General features: G+C 36.7%; 1 protein-coding gene and 1 non-coding gene across 6 annotated transcripts in view; both read left to right on the plus strand.

Moving 5' to 3' along the window:
• Nucleotides 1–20,078, plus strand: part of FUT8 (fucosyltransferase 8) — a 329,084-nt gene that overhangs the window by 193,969 nt on the left and 115,037 nt on the right. The window lies entirely within an intron of this gene.
• Nucleotides 18,648–18,719, plus strand: TRNAC-GCA (transfer RNA cysteine (anticodon GCA)). Its single transcript has one exon. It is a non-coding gene; the product is annotated as a tRNA-Cys (tRNA).

Below are 20,078 nucleotides of genomic sequence, written 5' to 3' on the forward strand. Positions count from 1 at the left end.
TCATTGCTTCTAGATCTCACCTCCTAGTTCTTCAGGAAATTTCCAGTTGCTTATTAACTGAGGGATTAATTATGAGAGCTTTTCTGCAGCTTTGTGCATTTGCAGCCGTATGTGCAGTAGATGTTTTGCCAGCTCCATTCTTAAAATAGACACTGAATGCCTTTGGATCTATCTGAGGCTTTTTCACTTTGGTTTTGTGTCATCATTGTTTCTTTGCTGATAAATCGTTCACAAAAAATGATTGTGTGAGTGTGACTTGAAGTAAAGTATGCATTTATAATTTACGGACAGAAGAATGATTGGTTTCCCTTTATTCTAGCAATGGCTTCTGATAGGGAACGTGACTGTTTTCTTTTAGAGAATGAATATACAAGTTATGAGGTCTTCATTAATTATCAAAGACAAAGATCTGTTCAAACTTCAGCCTTTGGTGGAAAGCAAAGAAAGACTCTGCTAGAGGATGAACTTGCATTTGGGAAATGTCATTGTTTCATGCAGGTGGCCTAGTTCTGTCTTAATAATGAGGGCTTCCCTGGTGGCTCAGTGGTAAAGAATATGTCTACCAATGCAGGAGATTCAAGTTCGATCCCTGGTTTGGGAATATCCCCTGGAGGAGGAAATTCCACTCCAGTATTTATGCCTGGGAAATCCATGGACAAAGGATCCTGGCAGACTCCAATTCATGGGGTTGCAAAAAGAGACACGACTGACTTAGTGACTTAACACCAACAGTTTCTAGTAATGATACTAGTGGAAGTTTGCAGACTATGTTAATCACCTTTTCTTCTAAAATAATCCATGTGGACCTTCCATCCAGTGATTTACTACAATTTTGTTTGAACCTGAGTGGGTTATTAGCAATGGAAATAACATATTTTATGTATTTGTGTCTTTTTTCGGGGGAGGAGAAACTTGTTGGGAAACTATCTCCAGTCATTCTTTAATGCATCATTCTTGATAGCCATTTTTTGAGCATATATTACTATAGGTCAGCACTTGGGCTGGGTCATGACATGTTTATTCATAGGATATGAATATGATATGGTAGCTGCTGTCTGAGTGGAGAATTATCATTTGTGGATGTATTGGGTGTTTTGCACTTATTCCTTCCCAAGATCCCTCCCTTCCTTTTTCTTTCAAAGCAACAGATGATATTTGTGGTTATTTTATTAATATGTTTCACCTGATACTGTAGCATATCTTCACTGAGTCTTCCAGAAATTCCTTAGCAATGATAAGATGGTTACTGTTTTATAAAGTGCTTTTTGTTTTCAAACAAAATATTTACTTTGTCCTTGTATGTGTCTTAAAGTATCAGTGTACTGTAATATCATCTGGGCTATATAAACTTAATAACAATGGAATACCAGGCCACCTTATCTGTGAAAGTGTAAGTTGCTCAGTCGTGTCCGACTATTTGCAACCCCTAGGCCAGAATACTCGGAGAAGGCAATGGCACCCCACTCCAGTACTCTTGGCTGGAAAATCCCATGGACGGAGGAGCCTGGTAGGCTGCAGTCCATGGGGTCGCTAGAGTCAGACACGACTGAGCGACTTCACTTTCACTTTTCACTTTCATGCATTGGAGAAGGAAATGGCAACCCACTCCAGTGTTCTTGTCTGGAGAATCCCAGGGACCGGGGAGCCTGGTGGGCTGCCGTCTATAGGGTCGCACAGAGTCGGACATGACTGAAGCGACTTAGCAGCAGCAGCAGCAGCAGGCCAGAATACTGGAGTGGGTAGCCTTTCTCTTTCCCAGGGGATCTTCCCAACCCAGGGATTGAACCCAGGCCTCCCACATTGCAGGCAGATTCTTTACCAGCTGAGCCACAAGGGAAACCCACCTTAGCTGAATGCAGGAACATGTATGCAGGTCAAGAAACAGGAGTTAGAACCAGACATGGTACCCTGGACTGGTTCAAAATTGGGAAAGGAGTACATCAAGGCTATATTGTCACCCTGCTTATTTAACTTATATGTAGAGTATATCATGTGAAATGCAGGGCTGGATGAATCATAAGCTGGAATGAAGATTTATATTGCTGCAAGAAATATCAGTAACCTCAGATATGCAGATGACACCACTCTAATGGCAGAAAGCAAAGAGGAATTAAAGAGCCTCTTGTTGAAGGTGAAAGAGGAGAGTGAAAAAGCTGGCTTAACCAGAAGGAAAAACACCAATACAGTATACTAACGCATATATATGGAATTTAGAAAGATGGTAACAATAACCCTGTATACAAGACAGCAAAAGAGACACTGATGTATAGAACAGTCTTTTGGACTCTGTGGGAGAGGGAGAGGGTGGGATGATTTGGGAGAATGGCATTGAAATATGTATAATATCATGTATGAAACGAGTCGCCAGTCCAGGTTCGATGCACGATACTGGATGCTTGGGGCTGGTGCACTGGGACGACCCAGAGGGATGGTACGGGGAGGGAGGAGGGAGAAGGGTTCAGAATGGGGAACACATGTATACCTGTGGCGGATTCATTTTGATATATGGCAAAACCAATACAATATTGTAAAGTTAAAAAATAAAATTAAATTTAAAAAAAAAAGGAAGAAGGGCAGGGAAAAATGCAAAAAAGAGCATGTACAAGTGAAGAGTGAAGACTTTAGAAATTCTGTGTGTTGGTATGAATGTGTAAAAAAAAAAAAGAAAAAAAGCTGGCTTAAAACTCGACATTCAAAAAACTAAGATCAGGGCATCCAGTCTATCACTTCATGACCAATAGATCGAGAAACAGTGAAAACAGTGACAGACTTTATTTCCTTGGGCTCCAAAATCACTGTGGATGGTGACTGCAGCCATGAAATTAAAAGATACTTGCTCCTCGGAAGAAAAGCTGTGGTAAACCTAGACAGCATAGTAAAAAGCAGAGCCGTCATTTTGCCTACAAAGGTCCATCTAGTGAAAGCTATGGTTTTCCCAGCAGTCATGTACATATGTGAGAGCTGGACCATAAAGAAGGCTGAGTCCTGAAAAATTGATGCTTTCAAACTGTGGTACTAGAGAAGACTCTCGGGAGTCCCTTGGACTGCAAGGAGATCAAACCAGTAAATCCTAAAGGAAATCAACCCTGAATAGTCATCTGAAGGACTGATGCTGAAGCTCCAATCCTTGGCCAGCTGATGCGAAGAGCCAACTCATTGGAAAAGACCCTGATTCTGGGAAAGATTGAGGACAAGAGGAGAAGAGGGTGATAAAGGATGAGATGGTTGGATGGCATCATCAACCCAATGGACATGAGTTTGCACAAACTCAGGGAGATGTTGAAGGACAGGGAAGCCTGGCATGCTGCTGTCCATGGGGTCACAAAGAGCTGGACATGACTGAGCAACTGAACATCAATAACAAACAATGAAGTTTGCAAAATAAACTGACAAATTGCTGATCTCGCATCTAATCTTTGTCAGTAGAATTGAAATTAATTTCTGTTCCACTTAGATTGTGTTGATTTTTTTTGACCTTTGGAATGATTATTTTTTAACTTAGCTTAAATAAATATACACAGAGATGATTCCATGTAAATGCATATGCAAAATGGAAAGGTATAATTTTGATGTGGTATGATTTTTAACTATAGATCTATATTAGGAAAATCACAGTTTTTACTTGGTGTGAGTATGCATGAAGGTTAAATGTACTTATTAGTCATTGCTTTGACAGCAGCATTGTTCAATCAGAATTCTTGATACTGGTGTATAATTTTTATAGAATCCTTTCCAGAGCTATTAATTCACTTGCAGCAGCTGTCAAGGCTGGTGTTCTGGGGAAGGATTGTATTCCTTTCTTCATGTGATAGGCTATTTTAATGTGACCAAAATTTTTAAAAGCCACCCTTCTTTCATATTCCTTCAGATTTTCCTTGGAGACTATGGTGTGAGTGTGCAGAATAGCTAGGGAAGTTACTAAATCTTACTTACTATCTTGATAGTTTTCAGCTAATGTCTTCAAAATAGCATATTAAGAAACCAGATAAGAAACTACACAATTCTTTGAAGATTTACGATATTCTTTTTAAAAAGGTAGATCATAGCTTAAAATTTGTGAAAATTTCTCTCATAGGACTTATTATATTCTAGTTTATTGAGTTTTCCAAGCAGGGTCCTGTGTAAGCACTTAGTCTGATATGGAGAATTTTATTACTACTTTTTTTTTTTTTAAAGATCAGTCTTTCTAGTTATCGCAGCAGCTGAATTCATATGACAAAACTTCATATTCTTTATAATCTTTATAAAATTTTAGGAAGGTACTATAAAGATATTCCATAATAGTATGTGCTGTTCTACAATAGAACATGGTAAAAATGTTAATAGGTAACATTTATTGAGCCCCCGCTATTTTGAAGCATTTCTTCTTCAACATGAGTCTTTGTGGTGTGGTTGTTATTTTCATAGTGCAGATAGGGAAATTATTATAAATATTATGGTTATTTAGGGAAATTATTATAAGTGTATTAATAACCTTTCTAAGGTTAAATAACTTGTTTAGAGTCCCATAGCTAGTAGGACCCTGATCAAAGTCCGTCTTCCTCTAGAACCTATTGTTTTAACCTTTATATAGCTACCCTAACCAGCGGTTAAGAAGACCCTGATACAAATGATCTTTACAGTGAGGGTGATGAATTAATCTAAATTATTCACACTGACTAGAATGTTATGTATCCCAGAGTGGCTTGGCTTGGAGTAAAGGACATGCTAGTGTAACCAATGGCACCCCACTCCAGTACTCTTGCCTGGAAAATCCCATGGATGGAAGGGCCTGGTAGGCTGCAGTCCATAGGGTTGCTAGGAGTTGCATACGACTGAGCGACTTCACTTTCACTTTTCACTTTCATGCATTGGAGAAGGAAATGGCAACCCACTCCAGTGTTCTTGCCTGGAGAATCCCAGGGACGGGGAGCCTGGTGGGCTGCCGTCTATGGAGTCGCACAGAGTTGGATACAACTGAAGCGACTTAGCAGTGTAACCAAAGTTTTCTTTGGTGGCCTAGAGACTCTTTGTCTATATCTTAAAGCAACTGAGGATAATTAGCTCTACCATCACAGCCCTACATGGACAAATATATCCTGGTAACATTGAGATGGATATTTATAGCTTATGCCATTGCACAGTGAATTTGTCCTTCTGGAATTTTGATTTATTCTGTTAACTAACAGAAGGGAAGAATAACAGAAGCCTGGATTCCGGTTCTGGCTACACGGCTTATTAGCTTTGGAACCTTGAACAAAGTTGTTTAACCTCTCTGAACCTCACTTTCATAGCTATAAGGATACCTCTTTTTTCTTGATTGTTCTGAGTTGTTGTAAATGAAATAGTTTTCTTAAATGTTAATCATAGTACCTTGAAAATAATGACAGTACCATATATGATAATAGCTATTATTTTCATTATTGATGTAGAACAAGAGCAGGGAGTAAATTAAAAAAAACAACAACAGAACTTGCTTTGCAAAGTTGAGTGTTTTGGAAACCAGCAGTTCAGTGATAAGTGTTAAGATGGACTAATGAAACCTACCCTTACTTTAAAAACATTATAGTTCTGGAGATCAGGGTTTTTTAGTGCAAACTGCATATTCTCTTTGCTTGCTGTTTGCAATAAGCCTTTCTCTGCCCAAAGAAGCAAATAAACAAACAGAAGCCCCCAAATATTATAGTCCTTGCAATTTGTCAATTTGTTTAATTTAAAACACTTCTAAGTATACATGTTTATATCTTTAGATGTGTCTCTGTGCATGTATGTGTGTGTCTGTGTGTGTGTTTGAAAAAGAGTATATGTATGCATTTGTTTAAATCTAGACTAGTTTGTTTGGTTAGTGGTCTTATCCTTAGTTTACTTAGAATTTTAGTAAAAATTTACAGATATCTTAAGAATTTTTGTAATTTTTGAACTTTTAGAACTTTTTGAACTTTTAAACAAGCCATTTAATATGAAAACTTAATTTTTTCCTAAGCCCAGTTTCCCACCTTATAAATGGAAAATAAGCAAAAACAGAACGAGTCATCAGCAAAAAGAGAAAAATATATGTTTTCAGAATATGGTATCCACTCTATATCAGGAATATAAATAAGATAATTTTTCTGAAAAAGTTGGAGGAGAGGAGAAAAGAGAAAACCTAAACTCACTGAGAATTATTTGTGTTTTTACCCTCCTTTCCATGCATACTTTTAAGTGGTTTGACTCTGCCTTTTCTTAAAGCATTTCTTAAAAATTGGAGGTATGCCTGAAAAGGAGACAAAATAACTCTTTGGGAAATGTGTTTTCCAAAATGAGTGTTTTCTAAGATGTTCTAAATTTTTACTCATCCTCAGAAATGGCTGGTAATGGGTTATCAGCAAGCTATTCAAGTTTGTGCCCTTGTTATATAATGATCTTACCGCTGTGTTACAGGGAGCATCTGCTTAGAAGGATTTGGGGATATGTTCCTGGGCCAGACATCCAGAGATACTCTGTGGTTTGCAAGGTTTTCAGTGTTTTGTTGTATGGGTTCTGTTTCACTTACTGAGCTAGTAATAACAGTATTATCATTTTATCCTTTGAATCTGATGAATCTAAAAGATTTGCAGTAGATTTGAACTGGCAGACAACCATGGTCTTTGCATTTCTTAATATTGTCATTCACTGCTTTCTTAATTTGTAAGAAGAGCTTTCCAATAATAGTTTATTTTAGTGGGCCTACTTGGTACATAAACTCTGACAAAAATTCAATAATCTGCTGTAAATGCAGTGCCCAGAAAATATTCTCACCAGACCCTTGCCCTTTTGAGAATATGAGGTAAATTAGCTGTTACTATTGAGAAACATTGAAATGTAGAAATTTATCCAAAACCCAATAAACATTGAAAGTAGAATAACTTGATAACTGATAACCGTGGCTAGAACCATGGTCTCTTCATATTTTCTCTTTCTTACTGGTTCAGTCTTGGAAGGTTGTTCTTTTAAGCATTTATCTATTTCTTCTAGGTTGTTCATTTTATTGGCATATGGTTGTTTGTAATAATCTCATATGATCCTTTGTATTTCCATAGTGTCCATTGTAACTTCTCCTTTTTCATTTCTAATTTTATTGATTTGGATCCTCTTTTTTTTCTTGATGAGTCTGACTAAACATTTATCAATTTTGTTTATCTTCTCAAAGAACTAGCTTTTAGTTTCATTGATCTTTGCTGTTGTTTTCTGCATCTCTATTTCATTTATTTCTGCTATGATCTTTATGATTTCTTTCCTTTTACTAACTTTGGGTTTTGTTTGTTTTCTTTCTCTAGTTGCTTTAGGTGTAAGGATAGGTTGTTTGAAATTTTTCTTGTTTCTTGAGGTAGGATTATATTGGTATAAACTTCGCCTTTAGAATTGCTTTTGCTGCATCCCATAGATTTTGACTTCCCTGGTGGCTCAGACAGTAAAGCATCTGCCTACAATGCAGGAGACCGGGGTTGACCCCTGGGTGGGGAAGATCCTCTGGAGAAGAAAATGGCACCCCACTCCAGTTCTCTTGCCTGGAAAATCCCATGGATGGAGGAGCCTGGTAGGCTACAGTCCATGGGGTCACGAAGAGTCGGACACGACTGAGCGACTTCACTTCACTTCATAGATTTTGAATTGTGTTTTCATTGTCATTTGTTTCTAGGTATTTTTTTATTTCCTCTTTGATTTCTTCTATGATCTCTTGATTATTTGGTAGCATATTATTTAGTCTCCATGTGTTTGTGGTTTTTCTTTTCCCCTGTAACTGATTTCTAATTTCTTAATGCTATGGTCAGAAAAGATGCTTGATATGGTTTTAGTTTTCTTAAATTTACTGAGGCTTGATTTATGACCCAAAATGTGATCTATCCTGGAGAATGTTCCATGTGTATTTGAGAAGAAAGTGTATTCTGCTGCTTTCCTATTGAATGTCCTATAAGTATTAGTTAAGTCTCTCTGGTCTAATGTGTCATTTAAGGCTTGTGTTTTCGTATTAATTTTCTGTCTGATTTGTCTGTTGGTGTAGGTAAGGTGTTAAAGTCCCCCACTATTATTGTGTCACTGTCAGTTTCCCCTTTTATGGCTGTTAGCACTTGCCTTATATATTAAGGTATGCATCTGTTGGGTGGAAGTATTAAGTCACTTAGTCGTGTCTGACTCTTTGTGACCCCATGGACTGTAGCTGCCAGGCTTCTCTGTCCATGGAATTCTCCAGGCAAGAATACTGGAGTGGGTTGCCATTCCTTTCCCCAGGGGATCTTCCCCATCCAGGAATCAAACCCAGGTCTCCTGCATCGCAGGCAGATTCTTTACCATCTGAGCCACCAGGGAAGTCCTGTGTTGGGTGCATATATATTTACAGTTGTTATGTCATGTTCTTGGATTTATCCTTTGATCATTATGTAGTATCCTTTCTTGTCTTTTGTAACAGTCATTATTTTAAAATCTATTTTTTTCTGCTACAAGTATTGCTACTCCACTTTCTTCTGATTTTCTTTTGCATGGAATATCTTTTCCACCCCCTCAGTTTACCTGATTTGTAAATCTTACCCAAAGTTCTTTGTGTTAACAAGGATACTTTTCTCATATTTGAAGTGAGCAGGGACAGCTGTCAGTCTAGATTGTTCTGTTTTTGGCTTCTGGATAATGAAACCATGGTCTAGTTTACACTTTCTATTTCACTTGTCAAACATCGACACAGATTTCCTTGGAGAATTGAGCCTGAGACCTACTTAATGTTGATATCACAGTATCTTAGAGCTGAATTTCAATCCAGATTTTCCCATGTGATTATTCTGTTAAAACTGATGTCGTTGCTTGACCCTTCTACCAATCCTTGGGTTCCATTTACATTTTTACATACTCTGTAAAATGAATAAGCATAACCACAAGAAGCAGTTCATTTGAATAAAATGATATTTTCTCTCAATAGATAGATCTCTTCCATCTATCTAATTTGACAAAGCTTGACATTTGAATAAATGTATTTATTTTTTTGTGGTTTTGCTGGAAATATTTTAGTCCCATTAGTGCCTGTTTAAAATTCTAACTGAAAAAACCAACAGATACAAATTAAAAAAATGAGCATATGTGAATTACTGAGTATAATTCTAATTTTAAGCCAGTTTAGTTCATATTTATAAATGGTCCAACTTTATGGTAGTCCTAGTAGTTTATTGGCAAGATGCCAAAAATATAGATTATAGATTGCTTTTTAAAATAATTCTTTTTATTGGATGAAATGATCTGATCTTAGCAGTTCTAGTCTTCCATGGCAATGACAAAGTTTAGGCAGATGATGAACAACTATGTTAGTTAATCTTGTCTAAATAAAAGATATTTTACTTGATATTTTTACAGCAATATTCTTTCTTTTCTTTTTAAAATTTTAATTATATATTTATATGTATAATTTAGTATAGTTGATTTACAAAGTTGTATTAATTTCAGGTATACAGCAAAGTGATTCAGTTATATATATATGTGTGTGTGTATGTAATGAGTGTGTGTGTGTGTGTGTAGATTATATACATATATATATATATATGGAGAAGGAAATGGCAACCCATTCCAGGATTCTTGCATGGAGAATGCCATGGACAGAAGAGCCTGGTAGGCTACAGTCCATGTGATCATAAAGAGTCAGACAAGACTGAGCGACTGACACATACACAAAAACATATATATGTATATTATATACACATATATGTATGTATATATTATATTCATTTATATCATTTTTTTAGATTCCACATATAAGTGATATCATATATTTGTCTTTATTTTACTTACTTCACTCTGCATGACAATCTCTAGGTCCATCCACATTTCTACAAATTGCATATATATATATATATGTATAATATATTATATAATATGTATATAATATATATATATTCTTTTTCAGATTCTTTTCCATTATAGGTTATTACAAGATATTGAATATAATTCCCTGTGCTATACAGTAAGCCCTTATTTTTTCTCAGTTTTCTTTAACATAGTAGGTATATGTTAAATCCAAACTCTGAATTTATCGCTACCTCCTGCTCCCCTTTGAGAGCCATAAATAGGTTTTTTTATGTCTGTGAGTCTTTTTCTGTTTTGTAAATAAGTTCATTTATATCATTTTTTTAGATTCCATATATAAGTAATATCATATATATGTCTTCATTTTACTTACTTCACTCTGCATGACAGTCTCTACGTCCATCCACATTTCTACAAATGGCATACTTTCATTTCTTTTTGTGACTGAATAATATTCCTTTGTATATATGTACCACATCTTCTTTGTCCATTCATCTGTCTGTGGACATTTAGGTTGGTTCCATGTGCTGGCTTTAGTAAACAGTGCTGCTGTGAACATTGGGGTGCATGTATCTTTTAGAATTAGAATTTTCTCTGGATAAATGCCCAAGAGTGGGACTGCTGGATTACATGGTAACTCTATTTGTAGTTTTTCAAGGAACCTCTGTATCATTTTCCGTGGTGCCTGCACTGGTTTACATTCCCACCAATAGTATGTGACGCTTCCTTTTTCTCCACATCCTTCCCAGCATTTATTATTTGTAGACTTTCTGATAATGTCCATTCTGACCTGTGTGAGATGATATATACCTCATTGTAGTTTTGATTTGTATTCTCTAATAATTAGTGATTTTGGAGAATCTTTTTATTTACCTATTGGACATCTACAAGCCAAAGAGAGAGGCCTCAGATGAAACTACACCTGTCAACACCTTGATTTTGAACTTTTAGCCTTCCTAACTATGGGGGGAAAAAAAATGGAGAAGGCAATGGCAACCCACTCCAGTACTCTTGCCTGGAAAATCCCATGGGTGGAGGAGGAACCTGGTAGGCTGCAGTCCATGGGGTCGCTAAGAGTTGGACACAACTGAGCAACTTCACTTTCACTTTTCACTTTCATGCATTGGAGAAGGCAATGGCAACCCACTCCAGTGTTCTTGCCTGGAGAATCCCAGGTAGCACAGAGTCGGAAACGACTGAAGCGACTTAGCAGCAACTATGGGAAAATAGTTTTGTATGAGCTAGCAGCTTATGGTATTTTGTTATGGCAGCCCTAGCAAACTAATACAGCATATGAGAGTTCTAATTACTCTACATCTCACCAACATTCAATCTTATACTCTTAATTATTATCATTCTAATAGGTGAGAAAAGATACCTGTTTTAATTTGAATATCCTGGCAACTAAAATTTTGAAGTTGATCACTCTTCAGAATTATTAATCATTAAAGTTCCTCAGCTGTGGATTGCATGGTCATCTATTTTGTACATTTTTCTCTCAGTTCGTCTTTTCTTATAGATTTGATGGAGTTCTTTATATAATCTAGATAATAATTTAGATACTTTCCATTATCCTCTCTGCATTCAATAAACTTTATTGCATACATTTTTCTATTCATATTTAAGGCAGTTAAGTTTATCAGTCTCTCTTTTTAAGGTTTAGGCTTTTAAATTCTTGTTTAAGAAATCCATCTCTGACCCAAGATCATGAAGAATATAAAATTTCTTCTAAAATTTTAAAGTTTTGATTGTCTGATTATTTAAATTTTCACATTTTTCAAGTAGGAACCCAGCTCTCTAAGCAATCATTTATTGAATAATTTATCTTTCCCTAGTAATTTAGAATGATACCTTTGTTATATATGTTGGGATCTGTCTCCAGGAACTTTATTCTTAAGTTCCATTAATTTATCTGATCTTTTGCCAGTACCATACTGTTTTGTATTATATTTAGTTAATCTGATTGGGTAAATCCTCCCCCCATTTACTATTTTGCAAAATTTCTAGTCTCTGAGGATTTTTGTGATTTATATGAGTATTAGGATCACCTGAGCGACTGATCTGATCTGATCATTCAATTAAAAGATCCTTTTATAATTTTTATTAGAATTATATCCGGTCAATTTGGGCTGTGATTACTTCTTCAGAAAATATATGATATTTGTCATGCATATCTTACTATTGTTTAGATTTATTTCTTCCTTATCATTTTGTTTGTTATTTTAAATGTGATGTATTTAAAAGATACATTTTGTAATTTGTGGTTATTGTTTAGGGACAGTAAACTAATTTTTTATATCTTAATACTGTGTCTAGAAATTTCCTTGAACTTAGTGCAGTTAGTTTGTAGATTATTTTGGATTTTCTACATTAAAGATCATATCATCTGTGAATATCAACAGTTGTTTCTTCCTTTCCTATATTGTAAGTCTTACTCTTTCTTACTGCATTGACTAAGACTTCCCAGAACAGCAGAGCAGTGATGGCAGACATTTCTTCTGCTGTTTCTAACTTTAAAAGGAATACTTTTAATTTTGATCCACAGTGATTTTTACTGTGAATTTTTTGATACATACTCCTTATCAACTTAGGGAGTTTACCTTCTATTCCTTAAGAATTTTATAATGGATAAATTTTAACTTTTGTCAAATGATTTTTTTCCTGTTTCTGTTGAGATGGTAATTTTATTATTGCCTTTAACTTGTTATTTCATTGAATTTACATTAGTATCTTTTCTAGTTATAAACCAACTAGATATTCTTGATAAAGTCTGGTCATGGTGTATTTTTTAAAACATTGCTATGGTAATATATCACTTAGGATTTTGAAAACAAATTTTTTGTTGGCCTTTAATTTTCCTTTTCTTGACCTTTATACCACTTTTCTATCAATTTTATACTAATTTCAGGAGTGGGAGTTTGGAACTTCTCTTTTTATATTCCGTAGGAAAAAATTTATATAACTATTTTATGAATATTTATGAAACTAATATATAAAAATGCCTGGTCCTAGAGTTTTTTTAACTTAAATAGCTTTTTGATTACTGACTAAATTTCTGTTTCTTCTTGAATCTATTTTGATATTTCAGTTTCCTCTAGAAGTTTTTTTTTTCCATATCTTAACATTAAGTGCCTGAAAATGTAGTATTTTGTGATGAGTTAAAATTCTTTATCTGTGCTTATAATTCTCTTTTCATTCCTAATATTGTTTATTTGTGCCTAGGTTCTTTTTCTTAACAAATATCTTTATTGTTTCAGCATTCATGGCAAAATCATTGGAAGTATTAATATTTAAGAAAGGCAACCTATTTTAAATGAACTATTAATATATTTCTGATGAGAAAAGTTTAATTTTTCTGAGAGACCTGTGTAATCATAACACTTAGGCTACAAGATTCACTGTTTTTCATATTCTGACCACAAAGCAGGAATTCACTGATTTTTATGTTTTTGAACAGAGCCACTGAATTCCCTGAAAAGTGGCTTATGTTTGTGTATTAGAAGGACAACATCATGTTTGAAAGATTTTCTTCAAATGTTTTATTCCAGAGAATTTCATAATTTTTGAAATATGCATAATATTAGAAAACATGAACATGTTGACATTTTTAGTAGGAAATGAAGATTATCTACAGGAAACCCTGTTTCATATTCCATGACATTAAATATAATCAGTGAAATAGGCCAGCCACACAGTCTGCTTTCCTTTCATTCTCTGATGACTATTGATGTTTAATCTTTTAATATGCTTATGTTTTTTTAAATTTATTTTGTGTGTGTGAAGTATCTATTCAAATCTTTTACCATTTCGCCCTCCCCCCCACCCCTGCTTGGGTTGTGTTCTGATGATTGGATCCTTTATATAATTTAGGCAGAAATCTTTTAACAGATATGAGATTTGCAAATATTTTCTTCTAGTCTGTGTCATGTCTCACCATTGTCTTAACAGTGTCTTTTTAAACAAAGAGTTTTTAATTTCAGTGACGTCTGATTTATCAGTTCTTTCTTTTATGGATCATGTTTTGGTGTCATATCTAAGAAAACTAAAGGTATTTTTTTTGTTTTCTTCTATGAGTTTTATTGTTGTAAAAGCTATTCTTTCTCCACTAAATTGCTGTGACTTTATAATAAATCAGTTTTGCATACTATGTGTGGTCCTATTCCTGGACTCTATTCTGTTTCATTGATTTCTTCATTTATCTTTATGCTGGTACCTCGCTATATTGATTATTGTAACTTTACAATCTTGATATCAGATAGTGTTGGTCTTTCAATTTTCTTAGTCTTTCACAGATTTGTTTTAGGTGTTTGCTGTTCCATATGAATTTTAGAATTGGCGTGTCAGTTTCTAAACAAAGTTCATCATTTTTACTTTGTAGATTTTATATATCTTTTACTGCATCATATTTAATTTTTTCATGATTTTGTTACTATAAGTAATAATGTGCTTTGAAATATCAGTTTCCCATTGTTTTTTTCCTAAATATAAAAATACATTGAACTTTATATGTTGATTTTGAATTCTGCACCCTTATTAAACTCCCTCAGATTTTCTACTTGGGGACTTACAAGTTTCATGAATTTAGATGTTCAAATAACTCACCAGAGTTGGATATTTTTAAAAATAAGCCTTCTGTCCCTTCTTCTTTTTCTTTTCCTGCTAGAACTCCAGTAATCATAGATTGCTTTGCTTATGGAATTTATAATTTGATTTGGGGAATATATAATTTCCTTAGTCTTTCTTCACTCTTTTTCTTTTTGTTTCTTTTTGCTCCTCTGACTAGATAATTTCAAACGAGCTGTCTTCAGGTTCACTAATTCTTCGCTTGATCAAGTCTGTTGTTGAAGCTTTTTGTTGAATTCTTTAGTCATTGTATTTTTCAGGTCTAGGTTTCCTGGTTTGTTGTTGTTGTTGTTATGGTTTCTGTTTTCTTATTGAATTCACAGTTTTGTTACATGCATTGTTTTCCTAATTTTTATTAGCTGTTTTTTCACAGTTCACTGAATTTTTTTAAGAGGATTGCTTTCAGTTCTTTGTTAGACAGTTGACAGATCTTCATTTCTTTGGGTATAGTGATTGGAGCTTTATTAGTTTCATTTGGTGGTTTTATATTTACCTGATTCCTCATGATCCTTCTGTCCTTGTGTGGATATATTCTCCTTTGAGAAAGTGGCGTCTTTTCCAGCCTTTACTGAATTACTTAAGCAGGGAGAGACCTTTACCAGTCAGCTCAGCTTAGGGTTCTGGATGGGCAGCTGGTAGCAGCCTTAGACAAGGAGTGCTTACATTCATAACATGAGTTAGAGAAGGCTACTGTGTGTGCTCTGAAGTTGAGGGACAGAGCAAGTGTTATTTTTCTGCATTTGGGTAGGTCTCAGAGCTGGGCTTCACATTTTCAGACTGAACTGCTAGCTGAGATCTGCATTCAGGTAGGGCCACTTGCTGGGCTCTGTAGTCACCTAGTCAGGCAGGGTTGTGGGGAATGTTCTCTGGCCTGCTGTCCAGGGAGTGCTGTTGTTTGCATTTTGGGGAACAAGCAGGGCCATACACTGAGCTCCACATTCATCTATGGTTGTATGGGGCCTCAAGCTATGCCCCCTGACTTGATGACACCATTGGCAAGACTCTGTATTCAGTTAAAGCCATACACAGAGCTTTATGATCAGACGGGAACTCAGGGTGTACTTCTAGATCAGATTGGGACATACACTGTGCCCCAAAACTGGGTGGGCCTATAGGCTGGGTTCTGTAATTTAGAAGGCTATTGTCTGTACTCTGCTGTTTGACAGTCTCTTGCTGGGCTTCTTGGCCAGGTAGGCTGCCAGTTGTACCCCACAGTTGGGTGGAGCTGGAGGCTATGCTCAGTGGTTGAGGGGTTGCTTTTTGGGCTCACTGGTTGGGTGGGGCCATAGGTTATGCTTTATGATTAGGTGAGGTGGTTACCTGGACATTCAAACTGGGTGGGTTTTCAAGCCATGCTCAGCAAATGAATGGGTTGTAGGCTATGCTGTGCTGCTGTACAGCGCCAAGGGCTGGTCTCCACATAGTCAGTACCAGAAGCTAGGCTTCAAAGCTGTCGAGGGACACTGTCTGGACTTTCTCAGTCAGACAGGACCAGTGGTCATGCTCTGTAGTTGGGCAGGGCTGCTGGCTTGTCTGTCCGCTTGAATGGGCTTATAGGATGGGCTTCAGAGACCAGGGTCTCCAGTCACCTGTGAGGCTGGAGACTATGTTCAGCAGCAGAGTGGTGCTTCTGGCTCAGCTCTCTGCTTGAACAGACCTGCAGAATGGGCTCTGTGGCTGCCTGAGGGCCCTGGCCAGGCTTCCTGGTCAGGTTGGCAGTATACTGGGCTTTGCAGTTGGGTGGGCCTGCTGACTTGCTTTCCTCCTAAGTAGGCCATAGGATGTTCTTCATGGCTGCCCACAACTGTGCGGCATCTTTTGCCAGTCTTCACTGGTGGATGGGATTGGAGGCTATACTCAGTGGTTGCATGTGGCCAGTGACTTTCTTCCCTGCTTGGGTGGCCATAGGATGTGCCGAGTGACTGCCTAGCATCTCAGGCCAGGCTTCCTGCTCAAGGTGGGGTTGAAGGCTATGCTCAGCAGTTGAGTAGGGCTGCTGACTTGCTTCCCTGTATCGGCAGAGCCCTAGAATTTGCTCCTCCTCCAAGACAGCCCTCTGGCTGAGGAACCAACCATGCAGAACTGCCAGCCAAATTCCCAGACCAGCTGAGGTCATGAGTTCAGCTCTGCAAGAGGTCAGAGTCACTTGATCAGGATCTCAGTTCAGGCCCAACTACTAGTAGGAATGCAGTCTGCCAAGATCTGCACACTGACTGCTGTGAGCCGTTTCCTCCTACTCTATCTCTAGCTGATTCTCCTAGTAGTCCCCATGAAGTACTTAAGTGGGCCTCCCAGGAAGCACCTGGAATGCTGGGGAAGCTTCATGTCCTCTTACACTCTTTTTTTTTCTGCAGGAGAAACTTTAGGCCCAGGGGATCTCTTCAGTATAGCACTGCACTGAGCTGGTGAGGGTTGGGGTCGGGGAGGTGGTCAACGTGAAATCACTCCTCTTGCTCTTCTAATGCCCTTTTTCACAGCTTTTATGGTTGAAGGGGATACTTCATACTCATCCTTTCATTCTGGGATCTTTAAAAAGGTATCTAGTCTGTGAATAGTTGCTAGTTACTCTCTCCCTGAGGAGTGCTGTAGCCAAGAATCACCTATTTTTCCCTCCATCTTTCTCCAGATTCCAGTTTTATTAAACCATTGTTTCATAAGTTTTATCAGGATTTTCATGTGTTTTTGTTGTTGTTGTTCAGTCGCCAAGTCATGTCTGACTCTTTGTGACCCCATGGACTGCAGCACACCAGGCCTCCCTGTCCCAGGTTTTCACTTGTTCCAGCCTTAATGATAAATCTGACCTCTGTTACTTCATCTTGGCCAGAAGATATTCTATATATCTTTTTGCATAGTGAATGTAATCAGATCAGATCAGATCAGTTGCTCAGTCATATCCGACTCTTTGCGACCCCATGAATTGCAGCACGCCAGAGAATGTAATCAGATCAGATCAGATCAGTTGCTCAGTCATATCCGACTCTTTGCGACCCCATGAATTGCAGCACGCCAGACCTCCCTGTCCATCACCAACTCCTGGAGTTCACTCAGACTCACGTCCATCAAGTCAGTGATGCTATCCAGCCATTTCATCCTCTGTCGTCCCCTTCTCCTCTTGCCCCCAATCCCTCCCAGCATCAGAGTCTTTTCCAATGAGTCAACTCTTTGCATGAGGTGGCCAAAGTACTGGAGTTTCAGCTCCTTCCAAAGAAATCCCAGGGCTGATCTCCTTCAGAATGGACTGGTTGGAAAAACATTCAATTACCTAAATATTCAGGTAAAGAGATTGTTCTTACAGATTTACTCTTTTCTCTATGGGATTTAGAAAGAAAAGCCCTTATTGTGTTCATTTTTTGCATTGAGTTTTCTATTACTTTTTTTTTTTTGTAGTTCTTTTTTTTTTAATTTTTAAACTTTACAATATTGTTAATTTAATTTAATTTAATTTTTTAACTTTACAATATTGTATTGATTTTGCCATATATCAAAATGAATCCACCACAGGTATACATGTGTTCCCCATCCTGAACCCTCCTCCCTCCTCCCTCCCCATACCATCCCTCTGGGTTGTCCCAGTGCACCAGCCCCAAGCATCCATTTCTAGTTTATAAACCATAACTAGTTTATCCATAGTTGGATTACATTATTACATATAAATCACTAATTCTTTTCTGTTCGATTAGAATCAGATCGGATTTAATGCTTAATGGAACTCTGCTGAAAAGACCTTATGCTGTTTTTCCATGCCTGTTTTCCCCTAACATTATTGTGTAAAGAAATGAGATAAAAAGGAGAACCTGGACATATCTTTCTATTGACTGAAATTTTGTATCACTAAAATGTATTCTGGAAAAGGACATCCTAATCCTATGATATATTGCTGCCATAATAAATTACAAGAGGTGGTAATTTTATTTTGTTTTCAAATTATTTCCTACAAACCAGCCATCTAATTCAGAAAGCGATTAAGAGCCAAGTTTTAAAAATTATGTACCAGGAAATGCCTCATTTATGAATGTATACGTATTTGTGCTCATAAATTGGGTAATTGTGCACCTAACAACTCTCTTCATTTTACCATTATTCTGTTGTTTGTATACAAATGAGGCTTCTTTTAATTCAAATTCTGTAGCCTGGAACATTCACGATTAGTGGATGACTATCATTTCTGCTTCTGTTCAGTGTTAATGCATACAATTTCATGTGAAATTATAGAATATTTTATTTACTCTGGTATAACTGTAGCTTCCCTGGTGGCTCAGATGGTAAAGCGTCTGCCTGCAGTGCAGAAGACCCAGGTTCGATCCCTGGGTTGGGAAGATCCCCTGGAGAAAGAAATGGCAACCCACTCCAGTACTCTTGCCTGGAGAATCCCATGGGCGAAGGAGCCTGGTAGGCCACAGTCCATGGGGTCACAAAGAGTCAGACACGACTGAGCAACTTCACTTTTTTTTCTTTATAACTGTAACAAGAGCTTCTTTACTAAGCATTCATTCTGAAGTTAATTTGGCTTTATCTGTTATATAAAAATGCTAGAAAAGGTATTAAAGTTTTATATTACTTTTTTCATCAGGTTGATATCTAAATTTAAGTTCTGTCAAGTATAGTTTAAAAATTGGAATGATTGCGATGATTGGAATGATACTAATTTGTAATGATACAAATTAATATCCCAGGCATTTTAAGGTTACAGCTCATCTCTAAAATGACTGAGCCCAGATAGAGTAGTCCTGATAAGGCTTATTGACACACTGTGCTAGCTATTTAGAGACATTTCATCATTTAAATAGGTTATAGAAGAAAAAATCAGCCATTTTTTAATCTTCTCAATATTTTTCCAAAAGTATATATACATATTTATATATATGTGTGTAAATATGTGTGTATGTATTAGTTTCCTATTGCTGCTGTAACACATAACCATAAACTTCTTGGCTTAAAATAGTAGAAATTTATTATCTTACAGTTTGGGAAGTCAGAAATGAGTTACATGGAGCCAAAACCTAGGTGCCTGTAGGGCTGTATTCACTAGAGAAACTCCAAGAGAGAATCTGTGTTCTTGCCTTTACCAGCTCCTAAAGATGCCTTTCTTGAATTTGTTGCTCATGACCCATTCCTCTATCTTCAAAGTAATAGGTATGACCTTCTCTTTTGTAATAAAATTTCCTTTTACTCCCCTCTTATAAGAACACTTGTGGTTATAATTTATGGCTCACTTGGGTAATCCACGCCTATTTCCCCTTCTCAGGATCCTTAATCACACATATAGTTTTCTGTCACCTAAGATAGTATTACAGATTCCAGGATTAGGATGTGAATAGCTTTTATGGCAAAATTGGAGTATAGAATACTGTCAAAAGTCACATAAAAACAAAATATGTTAGAAATAAGTACAGTTTAGAAAAAAGTTGTACAGGTTGATAATATAAGCAAGAAATCCTGGAGTTCCTCTGCTATGTTCCAACATTTTATGTTGTTGACTGGTAGTTTTCATTCCTGACATAAACAGGACATTAACAGTCAGGTGTTTTTTCTGGTATTCTTCATCTTCTATTCTTGTCTTTCCCTTCCTTTTAAAACCAATGCTTAGTAATCTAAGGTTATAAGTTCATGAACTGGAGCACAGGTTTACATGGCCTGATATTGTGATTAATTTAGAAATAATTTGCATTTGATAT

The sequence above is a fragment of the Bubalus kerabau genome, chromosome 10 (assembly GCF_029407905.1).
Source record: "Bubalus kerabau isolate K-KA32 ecotype Philippines breed swamp buffalo chromosome 10, PCC_UOA_SB_1v2, whole genome shotgun sequence".
NCBI classification, from domain to species: Eukaryota; Metazoa; Chordata; class Mammalia; order Artiodactyla; family Bovidae; genus Bubalus; species Bubalus kerabau.